Genomic DNA, 11043 nt, shown 5'->3' on the forward strand with positions numbered 1-11043 from the left:
CCCTTGACGTGGACAGGCTCCCCATTAGATATGGGTGGAGGTGGGCAGATCGACCGAGGGAGTATAGTGATTTACCTAGTCAGCCAACCAGTGTAGATCCCGCCTACGGGCCGCACAACCTTATCATGAGGGGTTAAATCATGACATACAGATATCCACAGGGAAATGTTTACAGTTATTATTATGTATATTCTGATTTATAGAGACAAGAGAATTACTTATGTATGTTTGAAGTATTTTGAATAGTAACTTAAATACAAATGTGTTAAATAACATGAAAATGGTAATGAATATTATGAGTTGTACTGTATTTATAGATCCAGATATACATGATTATATGGAAACGGATTTTTATGATATGATGACTCATTTGCCACACACTAGTAATAGCATATATCGTTTTACTGAGCGTTGACTCATCTAGTGTTGAAACCTTTTTCAGGTGATCCAGGTAGGGGAGCAGATTAGACTCGCAGGTAGAGGGGCGTTTGTAGTGCCCTGATAGCAAAGTGAGTACAGTGGAGGGTTTTTGTATTTGCCCTAACTAGCTGAGGGCAATTTTGGGGATTTAGTAACACATGTATATATTCTTTTGGGAAACATGATAGCACTCTGGTATTGTACAGTATGGTATATCATTATGTATGGAAATGTTTATTTGTATTATGCTTCTCGCTGCTTAGGATAATGTTATGGTATCAGAGTATGATAATTATTACAGTAGAAAAAATAATCATGTTAATTAAGCAGGTCGTTACAAAATTAGTATTTGAACAGGCTTCGTCGACGAAGCCAGAGTTTGTCGATGAAGGTCATGCATTTCTTATCGAAGAAATATAGAGACTCCTCGATGAGGAGAAGCCAGTGAGTTTCGGAAAAACCAGAGATCTCAGACTTGTCGACGAGGCCACCGATTCGTCAACGAAGTTGCCCAGGTTAAAGGGCTATAAATAGGAATTTCCTTTACTTCCTCACTAAGTAACTTCAAATATCTCTCTCTCTCTCTAGAACTCTCCCTACTCTCTCTCTCTCTCTCTAGATTTCTTCGTTGATTGTTCCTGGAATCAAGAATCGGAAGTTACCACAAGGATCGTGGAAGGATTCTCTACAAGTTCTATGGATTGGATTCTTGTTTCGGAGATTTTCGGATTTTGGCGAAAAATCGAGGTAAGACTCGGTTTTCAATTCTGATTTGGTAGCTTTGTGGGTAACTGTTTTGTAAGTATGTTCTACACTGTGATTTGTAGGTTTTGGAACTCGGTTCGCTGTTTAGGGGCCTTGGAGTTCAGGATTTGTTATTCAGGGAAAAGGTAAGGGGAACTATGTTTATATTGGTTATTTTTTTAAATCGGACTCGGTAGAACTATGGTCCACGGTCCTGTGTGTATTTTGGCTACTCATTTGGGGGGATCTAATGGGGAAAATTATGGATTTTTCATTATTACAGTTTTGGGAAAAGGGGGCGACGGGCTGCATCCCTAGTTTTTTTGAAAACTGTGCGTATATGTTGGTTTATACTGTGATATTGGGATGACTGTGCCGTGACTTGTTTAAACTATATTTGTTTGAAAAATCATGATTTAGATTACTAAATGGGTGTGGTTTTTTTGGTTATATGAGCATGCATGTGTGTGTGATACGTTGAAATTATAGTAGGAACGCGGTTCTGAAATTGTTCCAGGTACTGAGAGTGTCCGGCTCTATATCCGTGGGTGTGTATTTTACCGTCTGCCATGTGGACTGTCCGACTCTATATCTGAGGGCGTGAACCTATTCTGGCAGATCAGGCCGAAGGGTGTGGATCCACCAATTATGCACCGGTACGATGCCATGGGAGTCGGGGACTAGCCATGTGCCGGTGGTGCCGTGTTCACGGGTTGGCTACGGGCCAACTCCTTATGTCACGGGCTGGCTTCAGGCCAAAGGGTGTGACGACACCAGGATTACTGATCATGTGCATATGTATGGGTGCGTGTGTGCATCGTGGAAATTAGTACTGGAATGCATTTAACTGCGTGTGTGTGGTATCATGATAACACTCAAATGTCACACACCGATATAACCTGTGTTCTTCTTTACTGAGAGGTGTCTCACCCTTGTTGTACATACATTTTTACAGGTCCTTCGGATAACCGGAACTAGTGTCTTGGTTTAGGGAGCGTAGTGGCCGGTGTACCCCTTTTAGTGCTAGGTAAGTGTTAGGACTGTAATTTTGGTGGGTTGCCATTTTGGGATGTGTTGAGCACCAATTTGTACGTTTTGATAGAGCATTGTGTCTGCTCTTGTATAGACTCTGGTATGGTACTGCATATGTATGTATGGTATTTTTCGCTGCGTATATGATTGTGGTTGAATGTGTTTAGGGTGCCTGGGAACCCTACGGGGTCGGACCCTCATTCTTTGTACTGTATTTATGATGATTTGTATGATACAGAGACATGTTAGATTACTTTCTCACCCCCCCGAGTCCCATTTCGGGGTTCGGGGGCGTGACAACTTGGTATCAGAGCTAACCAGGTTACTAGATCTTGTAGACTTGGTTAGACTTAGTAATGAGTGTAACGTCCTCAAAATTCATACCTTTATATATATATGTGTGTGTGTGTGTGTGTGTGTGTGTGTGTATCTACATCCATACCTAAGCAGTGGAAACATAAATCATACAATCATTCAAATATATACAATACAATACCAGAATCCAGTGTACACAGGCCATAGCGATACAAAAATACCCTTCCAGCATCATCTACTCAAAAAAAATATATACAACTCTATCAAAAACTTACCCTATAACCAGGGTGATCAAACACTCTCTATCTGCGAGCCTGATCTGCTCGCCTAACTGGCTCACCTAAAAAATGTTAAAGTAATGGGGTGATTCGATGCTCAGTAAGTGGAAATATGCTATTACTAGTGTGTGACAACTAAGTTAAGGATACTTTTAAATAGTAACTGAACTGTAATGCAATAAATAATCTGTAAAACATATCTTTCTTTCACAATTTAAAATATATTGTATTATCTGTATTTTCTACTTTTCATACTGATAATATCATACTATACTCATCATACACTATAAAACTGTATACATATACATAACTGTGCTTTATCCCTGGGACTCTGTACGTCATGATTTAACCCCCCATGACAGGATTGTGCGTCCCGTAGGCGGGACTTCATTTGGTCGGTCCTCCAAATAAGTCAATATACTCTACACTACCTCAGCCCGACCAAACTGCTTCCACTCCTAAACTCTGGACTAGCTACTACCTCGTCAAACTGGTCCCCCTCCACCCAGTGAACTGGGGAGCTGCAACCTCTTCGAGCACGGCTAACGGTACCCATACACTATCTGAGATATGTGACTACACTCTATCTGTATATAGCAACAGTACCGTGCTTTGTATTCTATATCTGTACTATATATGTCTGTAATCTTTCCACAGGGATCTGATACTATATACATATATACATATATATCCTTTTACTGTTTTCATCATGTTTCCAAAATTACCATAATACTATCTTTCTGTACAGTAAATATTGTAATCTCTGTATACTGTATTTGTAGCATCTTGATGCTACCTTTGTATATTTGTCTGTATACTCTGTCTATATACTCTGTCTGTATATTCTGTATGTTATGGTAATAGGAAACATGACATGCTATAACACTGTACATACTATTCTGTATAAAGCTGTAATATATATACTGATCTAAGTAAAACTGTATACATGTATATATATATATCTGTTCCATGAAACTATTCATATAAAGGCTGTATATGCATGTAAATTTTTCTGTATAATCTCTGTGAATATATATCTATATCTGTATATTCTGTATAATTCCATATACTGGGAAAAACTATATAAAATGTATATATTGTCTATATCTGTGTATTCAATATAGTATGAAATATTATAAAAGTTATATAAATTTCTTCATCTCATGAAAATCTACTCAGACTACACAAGCATTTAAACTTATATTCTATAAATACTATATAATAAGTTGGTATAAACATATGTCTATGAAATCTCTAATAGCAGGGTTCCTAACTCAACATATTGGAAACAAAATTCATCAGAACAAAATATCAGTATTTTCTTACCTACTACATTTCTTATAACTGAGGGAAAGACAAATATTGAATAAAATGTCTTACCCTGAGATTGGGATGAAATCCAAACCAACTTTTCCAACGATCAGCTCCGGCAGACTTGCAAAGAACTTTGCCAGGAGCGTCGTGATTGATTACTCGCCGAAACTGCGTAATTGGATGTTTAACCCGGGTTTTACGGTTTATATTTTTAATTAAATGTCCAAAATTGTCCAATATTTTAATAAAGTGCCAAAATCATCATTCTTGAATTTTATTGCACTATTTAGGAAGTTTTGGTAATTTTTTGTCGCAGGAAAATTCCCAAGAACCAAAACCGACACCTGTTCGTATTTCATGCATAACTTTTCCATCTGAGCTCTGATCGAGACGATTCAAATTTTTGGAGAAAGAGGAAAATATCATCTACAACTTTCGTGTTTTAAGTTTTGTGAGATATGGGCTCCAGAAGATCCAGATCTGCGACGAACAGAGAGAAAATAAAATGAGAAAATAAAAAATATATTTGAATGAATATTTGATGTGACCGACCATGCATGGCCGGGTCGGGTCAGTGCTATCCGGGTAAAGCTTCTTCCTTTTTCTTTTTAAACTCCTCCAGCGCAGCTCCTTTGTGTAGCATCCTCTTCTCTTCCCTCGTTCTGTCCTCTCCTCTGTTCTTCTTCTTCTTCTTCTTTGGTTTGTTTTTTTGTTCTTTCAATTTCTACTTTGCTCCTTCTTTGTTTCCCTTTTCTTCTTCCCCTGCTCTTCCTTAGCTTTTCCTTTCCCTGTCTCCCGAGTCTCCTTCCATACCAGCAACACAGCGACTTGCAACCGAGCCTCTGTTTTCCCTCTGTAAACAGCAGCAGCAACAACAGTCTTCCTGCTGCCAGCAACTCCACTTCAGCTCCTCTTCTACAGCAGAAAACCACCAGCCTGAGAACCACCATAGCAGCAGCTTCTCCGGCCAGTCTCCAGCAGCAGTAGATCAAGGAAACCAGTGCAGTCCAGCCTTCATCACAGCCACCCGAGAGCCACACCCAAGCCTTTTCTGCAGGCCTAGACCAGCAGCAATCTGCTGCCAAGCCGAAACAGAGCACCACAGCAGCCGAGAATTCCCTCTGCTACAACTTCCCCGAAGCCAATCTCTAGCCATGGCCCCTGCTGCAACTCTCCTCTGTTCTCTCTCTTCCTTTTTCTTTTCTTTTTCTTTTCTTTCCTCTTCTTTATAATTTACAATTGAATGTTTTAATTTTTTATTAAGGTTCATTGCGTAGTTTAGGATTTGAATATTGGGTTATGTGATTTTAATATTTTTTTTCCTTTCTTATGAAGTTGAAGTTTAATCATTATTTATTTACCTTGCTTTTAATTTACATTCTCATTAGTTTTGAAGAATTTAAATTGATTGTTTTTATTTATCATTCTCTTAAAATATATAATAAATAAAAAGGGAAAATATAAAAAAAAGGAAGAAAAAAAAAAGGTTCTTTTAGTTAGGATTTATCTGATTGAAGTTTGAGTTTTTATTGTGTTTTTTTATCGGTTACGTCGATTGGTAGCTTAATTTTAATTCGCATTCTTGATTCGTGTTAAAGATTCGATTTTTATTGCGCACGTATGTGTTGATTGAGTTTCCATTCCTACATGTTTAATTACGTGTTCGAAGTTGCCATCTTTAATTAGTGCATGTCCGAATGTTTCTTTGAGTAGATTAGGGTTTTCATCTTAGTTCGTTAATTTAGTACTTGTTAGTTTTAAGTTTTTAAATTGTCTGTTATTTCAATTGGTCAGAATAAATCTCAGCAATCTTGAATTCCCCGAATCTGAACTGAGTTCAGTACATTTTTATTTTTGATTGGGTGAACGTAAAATCTGAGATCAAACGCATTCCCTGAGGAGACGATCTAGCCCTTAGGCTTAATATTACACGACAGAACTCCTATACTTGGAATAGCTTCCGAACTGCTCATTTTTCGAGTGAGTCAGTGGTAACCTCAGATCTTCGATCTGGCAAGAAACAGACCCTGAAACGAAGAGAGAAGTGAGAGAGACCGTATGAGAGAGAGAGAGAGAGAAGAGAGAGAGGGGCACTAAAATTGGATAAAAATCCGATTTTTCACTATTTATAGGGTCAGATTCGTCGACCAAACACGTCACCTCGTTGACGAGTCCTTCATTAATTTCGCATGTAACGACCTGCTTAATAAATTGATTTTTTTTTAGCAAATATCCTACTCTGATACCATAGCATTAACCTAAGCAGCGAGAAAGAAAATCATACAAACATAACCATAAACTATTTTATACAAAACCAATATCACTCAATACCAGAGTACTACAAGTTTTTCCCATGTAAACATTTATCTGAATTTCCCAAAATACCCTCTACTAGCTAGGGTAATACAAAAATGCTCCCAAAAATGATACTCACTCTCTGACAGGGCTCTACCAATGCCCCTCTATTTGCAAGCCTGGTCTGTTCGCCTACCTGGATCACCTGAAAATATATCAACACTGGGATGAACCAACGCTCAGTAAGAAGAAATATGCTATTACTAGTTATTACTAGTGTATGGCAAATGAGCTACAATATATATATATATCATGAAGTCTGTTTCCATATAAACATGAATAGCTGAATGCAAAGTACAGTACCAATAATAAAACACCCCACCCCTTTTCTCTGTTGCTTAACATATCAGTATTATGGTATAATTCAAAATACTTTTAGTGTACATAAGTAGGGTTCCCAAAACTGTAAATCCATACGTATGTAATAGTAACTGAAACTATTCCTTGTGGCTATCTATGTCATGACATGTCCCTCATGACGAGGTTGTGCGGCACATAGGCTGAATTTACCCTGGTTGGCCAACCAGAAATAAATCACTGAACTCCGTCAGTCGACATGCCCACCTCAGCCTATATATGGATAGAGAGCCTAACCTCTTCAAGGGCCTATGTGATCGACTTTACCACGTATATCTGAATAGGTGGTTGCACTCATAAAGTAACATAGTATCTGTAGCAACGGTACTGTGCTTGTAGTTGCAAGTCCAACAGGGTCTGATATCGTATAATATATTTCTATATACATGTCTATCTGATTTACCATGATTCTAAAGTACTAAAATAACCATGATGCTGCATAACGTACTAAAATCTGAATAATCATAACATGGAACTGCATATTCGTAATACTGGAATTCGTATAATCATGGTACTAAAATCTGTAAAAATCATGGTATTAAAGTTCACATAATCATAGTACGTAAATCCGTAAAAGCATGGTACTGAAATTCATAAAAATCATGAAGGTAGCATTCGTAAAACATATCCCCGTATTACATACATATTCATAAGTCACACCATACTTTATTACATAATTTTCGTAAATAAATAAACTATATAATATTTAGAAATATCCTAGCATAGCATATTTTCCTTACCTTATCTCTGAAAAGCCCCTACTGTTCTCTAGCTCGATACCTGCAGGGCTTCCTACAAAACACCCTGAAACCAACATATGCCATAACTAAACATTAGTATTTTTCTACCTGTATCATTTCCTATAACAACCACAAGGCCAAAAGGAGACTAAAAGGCCTTACCCTGAATTTGGGATGATTTCCAACTCCGATTTCCCGACGATCCGCTCCGGTAGATGCGTAGAGAACTCCGCTAGGAGCGTCGTGGTAGCTTTGGATCGTCGATCCAGCGACTAGTGGAGCCAAAAATGTGGAGAGAAGGGAGAGAGAGTCGTAGGAGAGAGAGAGAGGAGAGAGAGAGCGGCGAGAGAACTGATTAAAATCCTAGGTTTCCTTTACTTATAGGGCCAGGTTCGTCGATGAGACACGTCACCTCGTCGACGAGCCCTTCACAAAATTCGTCGACGAGACCCTGTGTTCGTCGACGAAATTCAGAGCGCTCAAACCGTCTCTTGGTATTTTCTCATCGACAAAACCCTATGTTCGTTGACGAAATTCTGAAGGCCTTCGTTGACGAAGTCTACAGTTTCCTTCTGTTTCTGGTTCTATTTCTCTCACTCTTATTATTACTAGAATGCTATAATTCTTTGGGTCACTACATCGCCCATGAACTCCCTCCCTCATCGACGAATTTCAATCTCTCAAAAACCCTCTCGATATCTTCTTGTCGACGAGGCGTAGTTTCGTCGACGAATTCCCTTATACACTTGTCGACGAACTCCCTGTGTTTGTCGATGAGGCCCTATGAAAATTTCTAGAGTTATTGTATCCAAAATGCAATGTCATCGACAAAAGCTTCTGCCGCCTACTGCCTGCTTCCGTTACTGTTTCCATTTCCCTCTCTTTTGAATATTTAACTATCATTATTTTTCGGGTCGTTACAATGAGTACATACCAGAGTATAGGATGTGGAGATGGGTAGAGTTGGTTGAGGGTTGTTCAGTTGCTAGACCGAGATTTGTCGACGGTATTTCGTGTTTTTCCTGGGATGACGATTCCAGTAAAAGCAGGGCAGATCATTGATGACTTTCGTGTTAGTGTGATAGGACAGACCCAGACCTGGCAGGGAGTAGTTAACACGATTAGTATAGATCATTGCGTTAACTATATGTGTAGTAGGGACACTGATAGATTCCTATTGTGTTGCAGAATGGAGCCCAAGGATAGTAACCTGGCAAGTGGCTTCGAGGAGACTGCGAGTGATGAGTGTCCTTTTGTGCCTCGAGATTTGACAAAGCAGGTATTATGGGAGATCGGACGAAGTGTGAGGAGACGCGAGCGCTCTCCTACTGCTGCGAGGTGCACCATTGAGAGGTTCACACGCATGCATCCTCCGACATTCTCTAGAGGACCAGACCCGACGACAGTAGAGGACTGGATGGAGAAGACTGAGAGGATCTTGGAAGTCCTGTACTGCACGGATAGGCAGTGAGTTCTTTATGCCACCTTCCAGCTATCTGGGGAGGTGGGTCAATGGTGGACTACGATGAGTTTGCTGGAGAAGCAGAGAGCCGGTCCTAAGGAGATGACGTGGAACCGTTTCAAGGAGGTGTTCTTCGATAGATACTTCTCGGCTTCTGTACGTGATGCGAAGGCAAATGAGTTTTCTGCGTTGACTCAAGGGAATTTGACGGTGCAGGGGTATGCGGCTCGGTACATAGAGTTGTCCCACTTTGCACCATGTATGATCTCAAGCAAGTATGAGAAGACTCGGAGGTTCGAGAAGGGTTTAAGAAAGGATATCTGCAGACTAGTGGGTATGCTTCAGATCCGTGAGTTCTTGGTATTGGTGGATAAAGCCACGGTGATTGAGACAGGTATCTGAGAGGACGAGGTGGATCAGGAATTGAGGAAGATGACAGTACCTTCTGGTTCTCAGACAGGATCTCGTCAGGGATCGTGGAAGAAGAGGAACAAGGGTTCGAGTTATCGTTAGGATACCGAGCGCCAGGATTCTCAGATGGCTAGACTGGTGGTCGTTGTACCAGGTGCTTCAGACAACACAAGGGTGAGTGTCGGTCTTTTGATGGTAACTGCTATAACTGTGGTCGACCTGGTCATATGACTCGTGATTTTCGTGCACCGAAGCGAGATGTGCCTGTAGTTAGTGGGGACCAAAGGAGCAATCAGATACCTCGGGGAATCATTCAGACGAATACAGCTCTGGCCAGAGTATACTCTCTTACTCCAGTGGACGCTGAGCAGGCAGGGAACATGGTAACTGGTACCTTATTATTGCTTTTGAATAAAGCTTTTTTTTTTTTATTCGGGTGCAACCTGTTCCTTTGTGTCTGTAAATTTTGTGGGACAGTATGGGTTTGAGACCTGAGACATGAATGAGGTGTTGTTACTACGCCATCTGGGAGTGTATCTTTCTGTAGGAAGATGTTGGTAGACTGCCCAGTGGAAATTCAAGGAAAGCTGCTACTGGTAAATCTTGTTGTATATGACATGTCTGGGGTCGATGTCATTCTGGGGATGGATTGGTTGTTCTCTAGTTACGCGGTGATCGATTGTCGTAGGAAGGTAGTAGTGTTTAGACCTCTTGGGGAGTAGGAATATGAATTCGTGGATCGTGTGTGCGTTCGACGCCATAGATTCTATCAGCACTACAAGCGAGGAGGCTACTCTTGAACTGATGTCAGGGGTACCTAGCTTGTGTGCAGGAATCGTCACAGGATGAGTTGAGACTCGAGGACATTTGGGTAGTCAGCAAATTCCCAAATGTGTTTCTAGATGAATTACCCGGTTTACCTCCGGATCGTGAGGTGGAGTTTGCTATAGAATTGCTGCCTGGTAAGACACTGATTTCTAAAGCTCCGTACCGGATGGCTCTAACAAAACTTCGAGAGTTGAAGGAGCAATTGTAGGAATTACTGGATAAGGGATTCATTCGACCTAGTGTTTCGCCCTGGGGAGCTCTAGTATTGTTTGTGAAGAAGAAGGACGGGTCGATGCGGATGTGCATTGATTACCATGAGATTAACAAGGTAACTGTGAAAAATCACTATCCTTTACCTCGTATAGATGATCTCTTTGACTAGTTGCAGGGGACGCGGGTCTTTTCGAAGATCGACTTGCGATCAGGATATCATCAGGTGAGGGTCAAATCGAAGGATATAGCGAAGACTGCTTTCCGAACCAGATATGGCCACTACAAATTCTTAGTCATGCCTTTTGGGTTGACAAATGCTCCGACGGTGTTCATTGATCTGATGAACAGGATTTTCCATAAGTACCTGGACCGATTCGTGGTGGTGTTCATTGACGACATTCTGGTGTACTCGAGGAGTACGGAAGAGCACGTGGAACATTTGAGGTTAGTGTTACAGATTCTGCGGGAGAAGAAGTTGTATGCTAAGCTGAAGAAATTTGAATTCTGGTTGAATCAGATTGCGTTCTTAGGCCATGTGGTTACTGGGGATGGTATATCAGTTGATCCTAGCAAG

This window comes from Malania oleifera, chromosome 10, assembly GCF_029873635.1.
Source record: "Malania oleifera isolate guangnan ecotype guangnan chromosome 10, ASM2987363v1, whole genome shotgun sequence".
Lineage (NCBI taxonomy): Eukaryota > Viridiplantae > Streptophyta > Magnoliopsida > Santalales > Ximeniaceae > Malania > Malania oleifera.